Raw genomic sequence first — 16,786 nt, 5'->3', positions numbered from 1 at the left:
GCATGAAACTGTTCTGCTCACCCCTGAGATCTGGAGGCCAGACTTGTCTGGAGCTGGCACGGTACTTCAAGTACAACTAGAAACACACTCATCATTTATGTTAAAGAAGCAGGAGCAAGTATGACTGACACCAATCCTTTGGTGATGTCAATACCTGGCACCTCACGGGAGAACCAGAGAAAGCCGTGAAACCTCCACCGTCTGTGTGTTCAGCACTAAATACACTAACTCATTTGGCCACAGGACAACCCTACTGAGGCAGGTTCTAGCCTCAGACTCACTTTCCTGATAAGGCAACTGAGTCACAGAGAGATGAATTAATTGTTCAGGATCACACAGTCAGGGAGTGGCAGGCTGGGATTCAAACCCAGGCAGCCTGGCTCCACAGCTCCCAGCCTTCCTCACTACACTGTCTGACCACGGCAATAATAAGTGTCTAGGGCTTGCATCCCAGTGAGTCACCTACTGAGGCAGAGGCCACTGGCACCTTCCTGGATGAAGAACTTCTTAGATTAATGATCGTGGTGGAAGGGGCAGAGGCAGGCCCACCGGAGCCAGGGTGGGGTGGGGGGACACCAGGCTGGGCAGGTTGGCCACTGTCGAGCCTGCAACCAACTCACGCTAGCTAACCCCTGAGGTAAGAAGCTCCGAGAACATCAGCGCCCCACCAGCTCCTGTACAAAGAGTCAACACCATGGCTCTGTGCTCTTGGCACAGCCTTGCACACAGCCAGCAGGTACCCTCAGGAAGATGCTATACAAGCTGTCCCTAAGCTCTTGTCCCAATCCCTCTCCAAGCAAGACTTCCTTAAGGACCTGAGCAAATAGCTAGAATGAAAATGTCACTCTTGCTGGGCGGTGGTGGCGCACGCCTTTAATCCCAGCGTTTGGGAGGCAGAGGCAGGTGGATTTCTGAGTTCGAGGCCAGCCTGGTCTACAGAGTGAGTTCCAGGACAGCCAGGGCTATACAGAGAAACCCTGTCTCGAAAAACCAAAAAAAAAAAGAAAAAGAAAAAAAAGAAAAGAAAATGTCACTCTTTCCTTCTGACTTGTTAGGGTATCTGTCTCTGACTTTACAGGACAATGACTTTAGCCCCACCATGCATGCTGACCTCAGCAGGAGGCAAGAGGAAATTGTTCCCTGATTGTGCCCTTTTATAGATGGGAACACTGAGGCTCACAGGAGTGAGTCAGGCTGACTTTGTTCTGCGAGGCTAGCTCAGGGCCAGAGTAAGCCTGCTCCTGGCATGCAGCAGTCATACCTGAGCCTCTGTGGGAGATGAGCAGAATTAATAGCCCTCAGCATACTGCCTGCACAGCAACACCCCTCCCAAGATGCGTGCTGCTCAGTGATGGGCATGGTTGTTCAGGCCAAGAGAGAAACCAGACCTGTGAATGGAATACACCCTACCCACAGTGCTCTCTGAGTCCCTGAGGACTGGGGCGCTTGGTGCAAATCAGAGAAAAGTAAAAGACACCCAGCCCTCTGCTCTTCTCCCTGCTCAGGGCCATCCTATTCAGTGGCTACTCCTGGGGCCTCTCTCCCCGAAGCTACTCCAGAATGTGACACCACTCACGTTCTGCACTCAGCACACACGACCCAGACATGCTGTGAGAGACCCAGGGAGACAGCAGACTTTACCTTCAAAACACTCACGTGCAGCAGCTGCCTTAAAGTGACTTACTGAGCGGAGTCAGTGTGGCCAGCTGACAGTGGCCCAAACTCACACAGGAGTACACCTGGCACAGCTGTTGGATCCCAAGAGAAAAGCTCCTGGTGGCTGAGTAAACCATTCTTTTATAAAACAACCTGCCAGCATCCATGGACTTCCCTTGGGGACTGGCACGAATCTTCACTACAGAATGAAATAGAGAAATACTGTGGGCTGGCACTGTCACCCACAGCTGGCACCGAGCCAGCTACTCGATCCAAATCTCACCTTCACATTTCTGTTCCACCTGGGGGATGTTCATCAGGACCAGAGAGGCTCTGCAGTGGACAGCCATCCCCCAGGTCTCAGTGGTCTAGACAGAGGTACACCTGTCACTCTTGCCAGTATCCACCGAGGCCTGAGGCCCGAGGCTCTTCTCAGATCTTCCCAGTCTGGGCTGATGGAATCCACCAAGGGAAGGGCAAATTACAGGAGCTCTTAGAGGACTCCATCCTGAGGACCATGTTTATTTCTGCTAACAACAGCTCATTGGCCAAAAAAGTCACATGTCTACACCTAAAGTGTAGAAGGCAGAAAAACATGGTCCCAACATGAGCTCACTCAGTGGAAAGAACCAGAAGCAGAATGGTGACAGAGAGAACATCTGGACAGATGTTCAGGATACAGCACCAGGTGAAAGGCTGATGACACTTGCCTATTCTTGTAGCTCTTGCTTGGTTGAGACAGGGTATACATGTCTAGGCTAGCTTAGAACTTGCAATCCCAGTGAGGAATGTGCAATCCTCCTGTCTCAGCACCCCAAATGTTGGAATTATAGGAGGGAGCCATGATACCTAGTTTGAGTTCCTTACCTATTAACATTTGGAAACTGTTTATTCCTTGTTACGGGAAATCTTTCCTGACACTGCAAGATACTAAGCAACACCCCTTGCATGTAACCAGTAGCCACTCCCCTCCAAATTATCATAACCAACAATGCACTCCCAGTGTCCCGGGGAGGCCTGCGATAACTTCTGCATTGGATGGTCAGAAGCAGAATCATCTTTCGAAGAAGACAGAGAATGATGCCATCATCCTTCCCCCACAAGATTCTCGCTCAGATTTGTCTTTACGAATGACCCCGAGGCTCAGATCAGGTAATGTGGAAACTGCTCAGCACAGGGCTGGTATACCATGGACGAATCCACAACAGGACAGTTGTATTAGAATTCTGCTGCTGGCCCTGAGTGCAGAATGAGAAGAGATGGGGATTTCTGCTCTTGGGGAAAACAGCTGGATCCAAGGTCATCCCTTCTGCTGGGTGGGAATCCAAGGCTAGAATGCTAGTGGAGTTGCCGTGTGTTCCAATGATGAGAGTCGAATCAACATCTGGGTGGTGATTCTGCCAACCAGGGGACACAGGTCCAGGAATGTGCTGACACTCCCATGTGGGCAAGCATGGAAAGACAAACAAGTATCTGTCCAGGGAAGGGCTCACACAGGGCACTCAGCCATCCACAATCATTTCAGAGACCACCTTCCTCCCCAAGCACCCCATTCTCTAACCTTTTCCTGACTCGACATTCTGATATCTGGCATATGCTAATACCGCTCTGGCTCAGATTCAGAATCAGCAAACCTGCTTTCAGATTCTATCTGTGCCATGTTCTACCTATGTGGCTTTGGCCAAGCACTAGACTTCAACACTGTCCCCTACACTTGTCCAGTTTGTACCCAGCATTAAGACAGGAACCCAGCACACTGGCATGAAAGCAAGAACTTAATTCACACATTTTATCAAATTGGCATCCCACATGGCCCACACTTAGAGACATTTTTTAGTTGCTGGCATAATGCTGGCCCACCTGATCCTCAATCCCTGTATCTAGTCAAAGGAATTATGAAAGTCATAGTTTTCATTGACTTATAAACCACAGACATGTCGAGGAAGAGAAAATCTCAATTGAGGAATTCTGTCAGACGAACCTATGGACACATCTGTGAGGTATTTTCTCCATTGCTGATTGATATGGGAGGACCCAGTCTACTATGAATGGTACCATCCCTGGGCAGGATGGCAGGCTCAGCAAGTCAGGGGAAGCAAGCTAATACGTAAGCAGTGTTCCTCCATGGCCTCTGCATCAGTTCCTGCCTCCAGGTTCCTGCTTGAGCTCCTACCCTGGCTTCCCTGAAGGATGGCCTCTAGTTTGTAAGCTGAAATGAACTCTTTCCTCCCCAAGCTGGTTTTTGTCACAGTGTCTGTCATATGACAATGACCATGTATACAAAGTGTTCATCACTGCCTCCCATAGCAATCACTGGCTGAGACTGGCTCCCTATAGTGACAATGACTTAATTTACAGCCTTGCCCCGCCTCCAAAGCAGCCAAAAGAAGCCTTAAACCCACCTCACGGAACTCAGCAAGGATTAAATGAACAGGTACAAAGGGAGATGGGCACAGTGGGAAGGGTCCGACAAACATCACTGATTATTCCTACAGACTTAACAGGGCTCAGCCTGAATCCATTCTGAAGCTTGCAGTAGAATCTTAGTACAACGTTGGGCACCAAGGAAGGGCTTGAGAAACGTCAGCTGTTATTATTCACACGTAACTTGCAAGCCCTCTGGTGGGAATCCCACATCCTGGATACCACCGATGTCTGACCTGTTCCTGGTGATTTTGTGTCTATAGAGAATTTGGGGTCTATATGTGTAATCATGAGGGCCAGGCCTAGTGGCCAGAGCCAGGACCCACAATCCCCTCTGTTCTCCTTCCTAGATGGCTTCCTGACTCCTGGAAGTGGTGGTTCGGTTCTTCCTATGCTCACACTTCCTATGCTGCACCCCCATTCACCCATAGCTCTCAAAGCATAGCCCTTCCCCCCACAAGCTTTCCCTAGATTGCTAGCTGTTAGAATGCTACATTTAGAACCATAAGATATTCTTCCCAAACCACAGATTTTAATGTGACCACATTAAGTTCAAAATAAAGAATGGGCTGGTGTGGCAGAACCCTTCCTGCCTCTGTCAACTGTGAACAGCAGCCGTGTGCTAGTATAGCTCACGATGTCCTTGATGTGCCAGACACAGCAGCACACGGTCACCTGGGACGTAAAAGCTGCTTAGAACTTGGGACATCACTCCCATCGGGTCTAAGCTTACCAGGCCACTCCTCACACTGATACTAGAGACAATCTTGGGCTATGTACCTTAGTGACAGAGCTAGCATGCAGTAGGAGTCACTCAGAAAGCAAGCACACAGGGGGCTAGGAGGCCACAATGGGGCAGGCCTGGCTCTTGCTATGCACTAGATCCGCCTTGTGACCTTGATATTGACCAAGGATGGAGAACCATTGGAATATCTGGAGAATCAGTCAGTCTGAAAAAGATCCACTGCGACTTTCTCTTTGGGAACATCCAGTTGTTTCCCGAAATAGAATCATTAAGCAAGCCATGGGTAAAGACAGCGGGTGAAGAGGTCCAAGCGTGACAATAACGGAAAGAAACACACATGAGCATGTGTACACACACACACACACACACACACATACACACACACACATGCACAAGCCCCTCTCCCAGGCCCCATCCTCATAGTAAAACTTGCACAAGCCTGTCCATGCAACCCAGAAGCAGGCTACCAAGCAGGCTATCACCTGACAGTCTTGCGTGTACGTGCCCTGAGTGCTCAGCTTTCCAGAAAGGAAAACCCTCAGGCAAGCACTGGAACTCCTCTTCCTGACGACCCTCCTGGTCTCCTCACTGCAAGCAAGCCTGTCATTTCCAAGCAGGCTTCCCCAACACTGGTGGCTCGTCACTTTGGGCACAGATCATCAGTATTAATATTTATATATCTTCTCTTCTTCCCTGAAATTTACTCATTTTTAAAATTACTGAGGGGAGGGGCCAGAGGACAGCTTTGTGAAGTTGGTTCTCTCCTTCTCCCTGGGGAATCCAGGTCATTGGGACTGGAGGCAAGTGCCTTGACCACACTGAGCCATCATCCTGGCCCAGATTTACTCACTTTTTAAATACACTTTACATCTTTACCATAAAAGGGACATAAATACTCATGCCACACAGAGATTTCCATAAAATCAAGAATAACTGACTGGGTGTGGTCATACACCTATAGCCTGTTACTTGGGAGCCTGATAAAGGAAGGTCATGAGTTCCAGACCAGCCTGAGCTACAGAGAGACCTTGTTTCAAGAATCCAAGGGCTAGAGGTGTTTCACAATTTTAGAACACTTTCCTAGCATGCTCAAGGCCCTAGATTTGAACTCTAGCACTACAGAAAAAAGGTGGGGGGGGGGGAGGAAAGAGAGAGATGAAGAAAAAGAAAAGAGGAGAAGGAAGAGGAAGAAGAATAAAAAGTTCAAGGCCAGCCTGGTCTACAGAGTGAGTTCCAGGACAATCGAGGCTACACAGAGAAACTCTGCCTCAAAGAAAAATAAATAAATAAAATTCCAGAGGCCGGAGGGATAGCTCAGTCTGTAAAGTGCCCACTTTTGAGCATTTGGACCCAAGTCCAATCTGTAGCAGCCAGGTGAAAAGCCAGGAGCACTGGTGGCGAACGCTTGTAACCCCAGCTCTAAAAAGGTAGACAGGAGAATCCCAGTGAGAGACCTACGTCAACAGAAAAAATGGCTGGTTCCTGAGCAATATCTGTGGTTGACTTCCAACACTCACACGCACGCGTGCATCCAGATTCTCTGCATTCACACAACCCTGACAAGCAACTCCCCCTTAGCCCCCAGCTTTGAAGGAAATATCTGTGCCTGGTTAGTGCTACACAACTGTGGACTGACACTGAGGCTTCATCCTGTGCCTCGGACTCAGTGACTAAAATACCCAATTGGCAGTCATGTGTTACTGAGTAGGGACAGCTCAGCAGATGACACTGTTCTCAGGATTTTGAAGCTAGAAGGAACACTGGAAAAGATCACCAAGTCTCCCTGTGGTGGCCCATATGTACCTATGAAGGTTTATGAGAAGACTGTCATATGGAGACCAGGAACTAGGCCTAAGGCATCATGGGAGCAGGTACCCTGATAACCCTGGACTCCTGGGACAGGCTACCCACAACCCTTATTCCTGCAGTATTCTCAAGTTACAGAAATCCACAGACACAGGCAGAGTCTCCCACAAAGACACACATCCTGGCAAAAAGGACATGGAGTGGGCAGGGGACAAGGAAGTGATACAGCTACTGCACATAGCACTCCTTGCCCCGCCATGTCCCCTCTGTGACTGAAACACATGCTTCTGGCAGACACAGTTTTGAAGAGTCAGCCCAACTTCTCAAATGCCTTTCCCCGGCTCCACAGGTAAAAGCTTCAGCTTTGTGCACAAATCACACCCACTCTGAACACCTGGGCCTCCGCCCAATGTCTGCCCCTCTGCCCCACCTCCGCCCCCACCCCGGCTGCTCCACTTACCAAGCCGTGCCCACCAAGGCACCTTAGCAGCCTCTCTCTTGGGCTGCTGAGTGGGAATGGGATCACCTGGGGCACCTGCTTATGGACTGGGCAGGGACACAGCCACCTACCGGGTACAGGGAGTCACCCAGCAGACCACACTGAGTCAGAGGCCAGGGTCCAAAATCAGTTTCCTGGAGGGCCTGTGACACCACCCAATGGTTCAGACATGGCTATCAGGGCTCAGACGGGGCTGTCAAGCCGACTCAGAAAACGGCTCCATCAAGGTTGTTGCTTTTTTTTTTAAGCTGCACAAGTGCCAGAAACCTCTTCCTCTTGTTATTACTTTTGAATGTAAATTAAAAGACCTGTTTGTTCATGTCTCTGGAATGCCGATATCAGTTCCTCAGCTGTCTCCAGGAAACACTGGCTCTGCTGGAGTCAGAAACAGCAGGGCTCAGCCCCTTCGCCCATTTAAGGACATCGGCCAGGCATGTGACTGCGGGTAAGTTGTCCCTTTCGCTTTTTATGACTAGGACAGACTTCAAGCTTTCCAGTTACTGCCACCTGCTGTTCCTTCTCATGCCCAGAGAGCCACTGGCTTCAACTACCAGGCTCTGCACACCTCTGGGACCCCAGTGCATGTGGCCACACCCCCAATGCAGGAACTACTACACAGTCATTGCACAAAATCTGGGCGGCAGCTTTGCCCTAAAGTTCAAGTCTTTGTTTAAGCTCTCAGATGGCCCTCCCTCACAGTTCCTCAAGCTCTCTGAATTTATGTTTGCCTCTGAGTGTGCGTTCATGTGGGTACATGTAGGGGCCAGATGGTCAACCTTAGGTGTCCTTGCTCGGGGGTGGACCATCCACCGTGTCTTTGAGACAAGTTTCTCACTGGTCTGGAGCTTGTCAAGTAAGCTAAGTTTGCTGGCCTGTGAGTGGGAGGGATCCTCCTGTCTCTGCCTCTCCAATACTGGGATGGTAACAGCGATCTACCACACTCAGTTTCTTATGTGGGCACTGGGGATGGAGCTTGGGTCTTTATGCTCACACACCAAGCAGCTTATTAATTGAGCTATCTCCCCCATATCCCTCTGTACTTTTCCCCTCCCTGTCAGACAGAGGGGGACAAGGGTCCTAGACCCCTGGCGTGTCCAGGGCCTCTGCGTCTACCACAGCAGCCATCCAAGTCCATGTCAGGGCTGGCAAAATGGCTCAGTGGGGAAAGGTACTTGCTGCCAAGACTGAAACCTGAATTTGATCCTGGGAAGCCACACAGTGAGAGGAGAAAGCCTACTCTCACAAGTTACCCTCTGACCTCTATACCTACTCTGTGGCATGCAGGTCCACCCCCCCACACACACACACACGCACACACACACACAGAGAGAGAGAGAGAGAGAGAGAGAGAGAGAGAGAGAGAGAGAGAGAGAGATGAAAACAGCACAAAGTCCATATGATGACAACTGTTCCAGGAAGAAGGGACACAACCAAAGGGCCTCAGGACCTCTAAGGTCCCCTCCAGACACACAGGAAGACAGAGTGACTGGTCTGCCAGCCACACAGCCATGGGTCTTTTTTTTTTTTTTTTTTTTTTTTTTGGTTTTTCGAGACAGGGTTTTTCTTTATAGCCCCGGCTGTTCTGGAACTCACTCTGTAGACCAGGCTGGCCTCGAACTCAGAAATCCGCCTGCCTCTGCCTCCCAAGTGCTGGGATTAAAGGCCTGTGCCACCACCACCCGGCAGCCATGGGTCTCTTAAGTTAAAGGGAATAGGCTGGGCGGCAGGAGTGCGCCGAGCAGAGCTTGGGTCTGTCTTGCTTTTTAACTTCCCAGCAGCAAGCATCACCAGTGCGACTCCACTCATGCGGGGCCCATTATTTCCTCCCCAAGCTCCCCTCCCTCCATGACATACCCCATAATTAAAGTTTAGGGTTGGGTTTTTTTTTATGATGCTGCTCTTTAAGTACATGACAACACAGAAGGAAGAGTTATTTAAATCCAACTTCCAAGGGAAACCGGCATCGTTAAAAGGGCAAAGCAAGAGCACATTTCTCTGGGTTTCAGGTAATTCAAGGTCACGTCTGAGGAACAAGACAGAAAAAAATGGGATCCTGGAAACAAGGAGCAACGGCCTGCAGAGCAACACGCTGGGTTTTACTGTGACTCCTTCCATACCTAACTTACCCATGGTGCTCCGTTGGTGATGGAGACACTCTGTCTGATGGTGGGAAAGACAAAAGGCAATGTGAAGGGCATGAATGAAGAGCAGGTCCACAGCAGACAAGACAACCTCAGCCTGTCCTTGCTCCTCCTCCTGCAGGGACCCCAGTCCCACTTCCTCCCAGTCTCTCTAGTCCTCCTAACCCTGGGATAAGCCTGTCCCCCACATGGGAGGCATTCCCATGATGCCAATGATGGGCTCTCCTCCTCCTGGGATCATGCCTTGGGAACTGCTCCTGAAATGAGGTCACCCATGGGAGACCACATGCCCATGAAAGCCAGGCCTCCAGTGATGGCATCTCCCACTTGTCCTAGGATGGTGCCCACCCAGCCTGGCATGACTTGGCCAGACAGATAAGCCACATGGGGGCTCTATATCAGTGTTGTATCGTGTGTCCTACTTCACTAGATTAAGGTCCTACACCTGAATGTTTGCAGGTGTCACAAGGGAAGAAGCCCTTCCCACGCCCTTGCTTCCTGGCAAAGAGAATAGCTTCATGGGGAGAAATTGAAATTAAAAGTACAGTTTGGCAGGCTGGAGAGATAGCTTAGCAGTTAAAAGCACTGACTGTTCTTGGAGTTCGAGTGTTTCAACACCCACATGGTGGTACGCAACCATCTGAAATTCCAGTTCCAGCGGATCCAGGGCCCTCTTCTGACCCCCACCGGCACCTGGCATGTACATATATACATGCAGAAAAAGAAAACACTCATACACATAAAATAATTAAGTTTTCAAAATGTTAAGTGCAGTTTTGTCCAGGTGTGGTACCCTTTGCCTTTAATTCCCAAACTCTTTGAGCTGGAGGCCAGCCTTGTCTAAATAGTGAATCCCAGGATAGCCAGGGCTACATAGTGAGACCTTGGCTCAAATAAGCAAACCAAATACAATTTCATTTGCATTATGAACTATAAACATATAAATAAAGTCAGCTCTTTTAGTTTGATTTTTGTTTTTAGAAAGAAAGAGAGAGAAGGAAGGAAGGAGGAGGGAAGGAGGGAGGGAGGGAGGGAAGGAGGGAGAGAGAGAAGGAGGGAAGGAAGGAAGGAGGGAGAGAAGGAGGGAAGGAAGGAAGAAGGGAGAGAAGGAGGGAAGGAGGGAGGAAGAGAGAAAAGGAGGGGGGAAGAAAGGAGGGAAGGAGGGAGGGAGAGAAGGAGGGAAGGAGAGAAGGAGAGAGAGAAGGAAGGAGGGAGAGAGGGAGGGAAGGAGGGAGGAAGGAGGGCTGAATTATATGGTACACAGGTATTCATGCCTGGCAGGGCAGGCAAGAAGGCACCGTGTGGAACTGACTGTCAGGGTAGCTGAGGAAATCTACTGGACTAGATAGTTCCAGAGCATGATTTCCTGTGGGGATCAAATATTCCCAGCCATAGCCACAGACCTGGGTCCCCGCCCCCATCTCAAAACCTGTCTTTAAAAGGATGAAAGAAGTAGAAAGTAGGCGTTGGCAACTGAGGCTCCAGTCCTAGCTTGACCACTGACTGTGACCTGGTGGCCTTAGACACAACTGGGCGGTTCACAAAGACTCAACTTTGTCATTTTTAAAGGGCAACAGACAATGGTCCCTATTTGTTCATAGTGTGTCCTGAGGCTCACAGATCAGGGTACGCCACACACGGTCGACTGTGCAGAGTGCTGATTGGAACTGAAATGATGACGGGGTTAGGCAAGGTTGGCAAATTCTACACCGAGGCTTTCAACTGAGTGGTCAACTCCCATTTCTCTCCCTACACGAAATACACTATCCAGCAAAGACAAAAAGCAGTTTCAAAAGCCAAGCCCTTTGGCCAATACCACTTAATGAGCACCTGTCAGAAACTTAAACATATTTCCGAAGTCCTTAGCCCTTCCTTGTAGATGAGGAACCATGGCCTGAAATCTGTCCCACCCCCTACGGATCATACCAAGCCGAAACTGCACAGCCAGGTCTGCCTACTGCTCTTGGATTCTGAACTTTATCTGTCTCAGGGCTCTCTTGCTGCAACAGTAAACATGTCCATCATTCAAATTTTCTAAAACTGTGAAGAACCCCCAAAATCCCCTGATTCAGAAGTGTCAAGAACTGAGCCCAGAGAAAGGAAAGTGACTTGTCCTGGATGACATAGCAGGTCATAGGCAAAGATGGTCTCAGGCCTGCGACTCTGGAGAAAAACCTAGTCTTCCCTAGAGGAATAGGTGCTGGGTACAGTGGGCAGACACCAGCTGCAGAGCAAGGCGAGGATGAGCTGAACAGGAATCCCAGGAGAACCAGGACCTGGCCTGTGCTGGCTGCTACCTGCAGCGAGGCTCACCAGGAGCCACAGCCTCTAGCAGATCCGAGTGTAAAATTACCTTCTTAGACGCTTCATGCATTTCTATTTTGAAGCCACCCACTCCTAGCTGATGCTCGAACCCTCCCAGGCGTTTCCCTCCTCCCCACGTGCAACTTAACTGCTTGTCAGCACCGTCTGTCTGTGGGCAAGGAGTCCCATCAGGTGGCTGACCCCAGTAAATAATTAAAGGGTAATCCCACAACCCCAGCGGAGGGAGGCCTATTGAGAGGAGGGAGCCCTGCTAAATTAGACATGGCGGGGAGGCACGCTAACAGCTTAACAACTGCTTCCTTAACAGATGGTAAGCAGAGTGCAGCCCACAGAGCAGCCTGCCAGGGGCAAGGCAGGGCAGGACAGGGGCAAGGCACCTCGGCTCAGCAGGCAAAACGAGAGAGACTCTCCCCAAACACGTTCCTCGATGGCTCTTCAGCAAAGATTCGTACCACCCTGGCAAACCCACCACCCTCTCAAGGCTAAAATGACACACGACCTTTTATTTCTCTTTCTCTTTTTAGTGGGAGAAAAACACCAACCAGAAAGTAAGATTTCCCAAAGTGCCAGCCTTTTATGGGCCAAGCGAGAGAGAAAAGGAAAAAGTCAACTTCCATTTCATCTTCCCACCAAAGTGTGGCACATGACAGCGATCTGTGTGCAGTGTCTATGCAGGCCCACAGAGGAGCAACAAACACAGATTCTCTGTGAGACAGGACTGGGCCAGGCAAGCGGCACGTGACTATATTTCCAGCTAAACGGAGCCTGTCTCAGACATCTAAAAAGACAATAAAGATACAGAAACCAGGCTGGTGGCAAAGACCCGCCATCCCGTGCTGGGGAGCTGGTAGCAGGAGGGTTACGGATGCTTGGGAAGTATGAACAACTCGACAGGTCCCATATCAACAGCAATATGCTTGTTTAGGGTTTACGAGGCTCTAGGTTCAATCCCAGAACCTCTAAAATCCAAAAGAGTTAAAAACAGCTGCGACCAGGCATGGTGGATCACGCTTCTAATCCTCATATTTGGAGACAGACACAAGAAGATAAAAAATTCAAGAACATCCTCTGTTACACTGAAAATCTGAGCCAGGGCTTGTGGGTACTCGGGTGTATATACCATAATGCCAGCAGTTGGGTAGCTGAGGCAGAAAAATCTCTGAGTTTAAGGCCAGGCTATTCTACATGGAGCATTCCAGACAGCCGGGGCTACATGGAGAGAACTTGTTTCAGAAATAAACAAATAAAAGGCTGGGGACAAAGCTCAGTTGGTAGAATGCTTGTTTAGCAGGCACAAAGTCCTGAGTTTGATCCCAAGCACTGCAAAACCCAGTCATAGTGATGTATAGCTCTAATTCTAGCACTCGGGAGGTGAAGGCACAAAGGTTGGAAGTTCAAGGCTATCCTCAACTACACAGTGAGTTGGAGGCCAGCCTGAGCTACCTGAGATCAGCACTCACTTAGGAATGACAGGGCTTTGGGAATGAACTCTGGCTATTGTCACCTGTGGTTTTAGTTTTTGAGTTTGGTCATTTTACCTGTGTTTTGTAGAACCTGTGTCTGTGTGTGTGTGTGTGTGTGTGTGTGTGTGTGTGTGTGTGTGTGTCACAGTGTATATAGAGATCCTAGAGGACAACTTATAGGAGTCAATTCTCTTCTTCCACCATGTAAGTCCCAAGGACTGAAGTTGGGTTGGCAGGCATGGTGGCTGGTGCCTTAACCGGATGAGCCATCTCAACAGCCCTCACCCATGTTTTAATAAGGGCAAAACATTCTTATTTCATTTCACAAACAAACTTTGTTTTCCATCATATATGAGCTAGTCTGTTACAGTCTATCACACAGACTATCATCCAGGTCACTTAAAGACATTAATAATTGCTCACATGTAGGCCGTATTACTGTGTGCCCAGTGTGTCACATGAATAACCAGCCCTCTTACAGAGGAAGAAAGAGTGGTTCCTGTTGTCATGCAGACTCGCTGGCCCCTCACCTGAGCTCGGCAGCTGTAGTTTCAAAATGGGCATTGTCCACACACAGAACAGAGAGGAAGGGATGGGGGATGGGGGTTGGGGGATGGGGGTTGGGGGTGGGGTAGCAAGAGTAGCCGGGCTTCCAGGGATGTTCCTCTACAGAGCCAACAACAAGAACAAAAGGAGGACAAATGAGAGAGCACAGAGAGAAGGTATGTGAGGTGATGCTCACCTCAGAAACACAGCTGCCTGGCGAGCACCCTTCAACCACCCTCCCAACTCACATCCCTCTGAAGAAAGGCAAAGAAAAGCAGAAGAGCTGGCCCAGACCCCAGGAATGTTGCACAACACAAGAACAGGAACTTTCTTCTTAGAGTGAAGCATGCAGCTGAGCTTGTGTGTGTGCTTCGACGCACCCTGCCTTCAAGTGAGCGTGGTCTGGCTTGGGGGGTCCCACGGTACTCCCTGGTTCCTCAGGCCTTGGGGAAGGTACAAGCTGTCAGACAGGATAGAGCAGTACCAACACACAGGACAGAGAATATCAGGGGACATCACATGTAGACCAGAGCCACGAGGGCTCCCTTGCCTTGAGTGTCTACACACTGACAGTCGTGTGGAGCTGCCTGACAGATCAGAGACTGATGCAATAAAGCCTTTTGATTAATGCCAGTTCCCGAAAGCTAGGAAAGTTACTGCAGCATTGATGGCAACAGCAAAACTGGAAACACCCTAAACATCCATCAGGAGGAGACTGGCTTTTAAAAATAAAAGGCTCCATGGGGTGGTGCCTCTGGACCCTGTGCTGGGAAGACTGAAGTAGGAGGGGACCATGCCAACACGGTGAGTACCAGGCCAGCCAGGACTATATGGCAAGACTCTGTCCCGATATATGAAATCTCCGATACTAATAATGTCACAGGCACGAAGAAGAAAGAGACTCCAGCTGTTTTAAAAAGAGCAAACTGACAGGCTTGGTGATGCTCGCCCTTTATCCCAGCACTTGGGAGGCAGAGACAGTCAGATCTCTTTTTAAGTCCAAGGCCAGCCAGGTCTACACAGGGAGCTCCAGGCTAGCTGGGCTACAGAGTGAGACCTAGTCTCAGAAAGAAAAAAAAAAGATTGGAGACAGTAAGATCGGCCAAGGTGGTAAAGGTGCTCGCCACCAAATCCCCAGGACTCACACAGCAAAAGGAGAGAATCAATTCCCTTAAGTAATACTCAGATGCACACAAACACCCCACTCCACCCGCATGTCATGGCATGTGTGAACATACATAATAAATAAATAAATGTAATAAAATTAATTTAGAATGTTTAAAGTGTGAATGCTTCTGAAAGGGGAAAAGTAGGTGGGGGGGGGAAGGGGAGGAGTGCGGCGGCGGCACTGCAGTGTATATGTGAAGGAGGTTTCCTTTTATTCTGCAGCCTTCTACAACTTCCCAGAATCTTGTACTACATGCATAAATTGCCTTCGCTAAAATATATGTGTGTGTGTGTGAAAATACATATATATATCACAAAACAACAACAAAATGTATATCACAAAACAACACAGAAACTGGCAATTTTCCAGGAGTGTTTCACCATCACAGAACAGGAAAGTACCAGACTATCAGTTTCCCAATTTACAGCTAACGCCGAAGCCCAGGGACTGAGCGCCATGGTGCCGGAGGTGGCAGCACATGCCTACGACCCCTGATCTCGAGAGGTACAACAATCGCTGCAAGTGCAAGTCCAGCCTGGTCTACAGAGTGAATGTAGTCCAACCTGGTCTACAGAGTGAGCTTCATGCCAGCGAGGGCTACATACTGAGAGCCTGCTGAGGAAGATGAGGAGAGGCAGTGGAGAGATGGGAGTGATGGCACATGCCTTTAATTTAATCCCAGCACTTGTGAATCAGAGGCAGGGGGGATGTTTGTGAGTTCTGGGCTACCTGGGTCTACATAGTGAGGCTGTCTCAAAAGACAACACAAAGGCCAGGCAGTGTGTACACAGCAGATCGGGAAGGGAGACCACATCTCCAGTGTGCAGGTCTGTCTTCTCTACTTCTCTCCACCAAAGACTCAGCTACTGATACCTGACTGACATGACCTAGTCAAACCCTTCCATAGCCACATCCCTTCCCAGGCTGCAGATGCACATTGGGCAGGCTGAGGAGGGAAGGGGCCCACAAGTCCCTGAGGGAAGTCAGGACACAGTCATGGTTAGAGCACCAAGCTGAGAAGCTGGGCTGTTGCCTCTAGAAGTAAACTTATGGACAGTGGGGTAGACTCAGGGCACCATCAGCCAGCACGGCCATTCCTGAGTCCTCAGCAGGGATCCTGCCACTATACTACAGCCTAGCAAACTCAGTGGGGAATGGGGTGCATGAACTGACCACTCTGCAATCATAACCACATTTTGGAAGGAAAAAAAAAAGCCTGATGCCTTCATGCCAGCAACCAGGCAACTCAACAGCCTGAGATGCCAGACCCAAGCCTGTGGTGACAACTCAGAGCCAAACCACCCTTGATAAATACCACTCCAGTCAGCATGTTTACATTGAAGAAAACCTTGAAGAGCTGTGCAGACAGACCGTAAAACCCAGGGCCGGGGGAACTAAGAAAACATGATGGTTTTCCTCTGCAGTAAAAATCTATCATACCCTCTTCATTTATTGGAGGCCAGAAAAAAACCTCAGTCCAAATCTTAATACTTAATTCCTAGTTAGTAAATGCTACCAAGCCTAAGTCCAAATAGTCTTTTCAACAAACTCTATTCCACTGAGAGCCAGGAACAGTAGGAGTTCCAAGGATAATTAAAATGATTGCCATTTAGAAGACACAAACCACAGAGATTAATCTACACCAGGCATGTACCACCAAGGGCCTCTTACACAGGACCTCCTTAGTCCTCCCAGGAGCCCACGAAGAGCATCTTATACGATCCCATTTTACCAAGGCTCTGGGGTGAAATAGCTCATCCCAAGTTTCAGAACTAAGGCAAACAGGCCAGTCTAGCTCCAAAGCCTCCTCTATCTGCTTTCACAGGCTACGACTCTGCCTGAAGGAGGTTCCCCCTCAGAAGAGTATCGCACTTCCTCTAAACCCACTGTTTGAAGCAACACAGTGGAGCCTGTGACTTACCCCTTCCAGACTCCGAAGTTCATCCACCTGAGTCCCAGAAGGGGGATGGGGGGGGGGGGGGGCGGGGGGGGGGGGGGGGGGGGGGGGGGGGG

At 49.6% G+C, this 16,786-nt stretch overlaps 1 protein-coding gene across 4 annotated transcripts in view; it reads right to left on the bottom strand.

Annotated features, from left to right (window-relative positions):
• Positions 1-16,786, bottom strand: part of Ksr1 (kinase suppressor of ras 1) — a 134,911-nt gene that overhangs the window by 92,651 nt on the left and 25,474 nt on the right. The window contains exon 1 of one of the 4 annotated variants that reach the window (XM_028759201.1): positions 7,202-7,259. The exons of the other annotated variants lie outside the window; for them this stretch is intronic. The gene's annotated coding sequence lies outside the window, so the exon portion shown is untranslated. Of the gene's footprint in view, positions 1-7,201; positions 7,260-16,786 lie in introns of those variants that run through there. 4 annotated transcript variants of the gene reach the window in all.

This window comes from Grammomys surdaster, unplaced genomic scaffold, assembly GCF_004785775.1.
Source record: "Grammomys surdaster isolate TR1022 unplaced genomic scaffold, NIH_TR_1.0 126278, whole genome shotgun sequence".
Lineage (NCBI taxonomy): Eukaryota > Metazoa > Chordata > Mammalia > Rodentia > Muridae > Grammomys > Grammomys surdaster.
Note: the sequence above shows the minus strand (reverse complement) of the source record. Positions and strands in the feature narration are given on the sequence as shown.